Genomic DNA, 2423 nt, shown 5'->3' on the forward strand with positions numbered 1-2423 from the left:
TTAACAAAAAGGCCAAAATCCATTAACTAAAAGGTGCCTATGGCACAAACTAAAACAGTTTCTAGGAAAGGAAAGACTTTAAAGCCTCAGATTACATCTTGACTTTCCTAAAAAGGCTAAAACTTCAGCACAGTATTTCGAGAAGTACCTTCTCCGGAGCATTGGTGGATGGAATATACACGATAGACGCTGAACGTCATGTCATCTTGTTATCAAGAAGTTAAAGCTAAACCAAGAACCAACCTACTCAGTTCAGCATTGTACCCCAACTGCTATCTAAACCTAATGTGCAACCACCGGACGAAGAGGCCACACCGCCTTAAACTTGATTTGGGTTCTCCGGACAACTCTCAACATCTTCTCCGTTAAGGTCACCCGCATCATCCCCATCACAACTTACAATTTTCTCACTTCATCGTCGCAACTAAGAACCTCGTAACTATCCAAACCAGTGCTCTCCAACCCATCTTTCCCTCTCTTTTGCACAATGTCACAAAAGAAGTCCGTCAACAGAGTCTCATAGCCAGGCATCTTGGCGTACCCAGGAAAGTAATTAATGTCGATTATCAAGTAGCGGTTGCCAAACCTTGCATCCCGGATCACATCAAAGTTAAACAAGTTCAACTTCATTGCCTGCTGCAAGCCTCTTGCAATATCAGTGATGAAACTCTGCGGCGGCATCTCAGTATCGTCCAGCTGCATCATTTTGTAATACTTGTCATCAGTCCTCTCATTGTTTGCAAGATTCGATATCTGCGAGAACGACATCAAGCCATCCAAGCTCCCTAATTTCTCTTCTTCGGAAACATCCGGAAGCGACTTACGCTTCACGCATTTCACATACTCTCCAACCACATACACCTTGAATATGACGCCGCCATGGTTCACAAACTCTTGAAGCACAATTGGGGGCTTGAGGTTGTCGAGACCGTCATGGTTGAAAACCAAGGCCATTTTGTGCGACTTGGCGCTGCCGTCCGCCACCAGTGGCTTCGCAATCACCGGAAACTTCAGACCCTCCCACGCCTGGCGATCAAACAGCGTTTCCTTGTCGTATATCACAATCTGCTTCGGAATCCCAAACGTGTTGCTCTCGTGCTCGATTTTCAGCTCCGAAACCACCTGCAACATGGAAATCCGATTGTGCAGGCGCTCGATCGCCTCCGGCGCGTCGAGTATCACCGCATTAGGGTTCTTGACCCTAAACTGCTCCAGCTGCAGCTTCCAGTCCTCGCCGTAGAGCTTGTGCAGCACGCAGTCGAAGGGCCCCTGATCCGCCAGCGAGCGGTCAGTGTCGATCCGAACGAGATCGATGCCGCGCGATTTGGCGAGGTTGACGAGCGATTCTTGAATGAAGCTCCGCTGCTTCTTGGGCGCCAAAGCATAGCCTACGCCGAACCTCCGCTCCGCCATTGAATCGCAACACAACGAATCCACAGAATGCTATACAAAACGCTCATGTAATCCGCGGATACAAATCCTCAGCTCCGTACACGAAACCCTAATTTGGTAGTTTCTTCGTTGTTTTGGAGCTTCGAAGAAATGAAAATTGCTGAGGGAAGAGAGAGATTGAACGGGGAGGAGAGAGAAAGAAGTGTGGATATATATAGATTCGACTAGGGTTAGTAAGGTAGGGGATGGGTAAACTAACCGGGGTTAGTACAGAGGGGAGGGTGCACACGTGGCATATTCTGTGGGGAAAGATGCGGATTCGCGTTGGGGAAGAAGCGCGTGTGAGATGGAAGACTGGAAGGTTGGAATTGAGCTGAAGTGACGGGTGGAGGGAGTCAACGATGTTGACTTGGAGATTCCTCGAGTAAATGAAACGAGTGTGTCAATTGGGTCTGTAGATGCTCTCTATGGGGCCATTGGCTTCCAAATTACAATGAAGCCGTCCGTTCATTTGTTTCATAATTAAATATTTTACTAGTTTGTAATCAAGATAAAAAAAATGGAATTGAGCAGGAATTGAATTAACAACTCGTTTATTTATTTGTAATCAACATAATAACTTGTTTAATAATCCGTAAACAAAATAAGAGAAAAATTGAGAAGGAAATAAATTTCGGAGAAGTTGAAATGGGAAAGAATCAAAATTATATCCAAGATGTTTACTAAATTATCTAGAATCATAGTAAAAATGCGATTGATTTCTTATAAGATATTTACTGATGCACATAAATTCTCGTAACACATTCATAATATCCAATTGAACATAAGTTTTTGAAAATAATAAGATTTGGATAAATTACATTTTCATACCTCAGGATTGGGCCATATTTCAATTCCTTACAACATTTTCATACCTTAAGTACTATTTTATTTCAAAATAATACATCTGTTACATTTTTCATCCATGGATCCGTTAAGTGTTGACGTGGCTGCCACATATATGCCACGTGGCAAAAAAAATAATTTTTAAA

The 2423-nt window shown here is 43.5% G+C and overlaps 1 pseudogene; it reads right to left on the reverse strand.

The window, feature by feature from the left end:
* On the reverse strand, window positions 1–1590 carry LOC137711139 (inositol-tetrakisphosphate 1-kinase 1-like; annotated as a pseudogene).
* Window positions 1591–2423: the final 833 nt, after the last annotated feature.

Source organism: Pyrus communis, chromosome 6, assembly GCF_041283825.1.
Source record: "Pyrus communis isolate YQ-2024b chromosome 6, ASM4128382v1, whole genome shotgun sequence".
Classification (NCBI taxonomy): Eukaryota; Viridiplantae; Streptophyta; class Magnoliopsida; order Rosales; family Rosaceae; genus Pyrus; species Pyrus communis.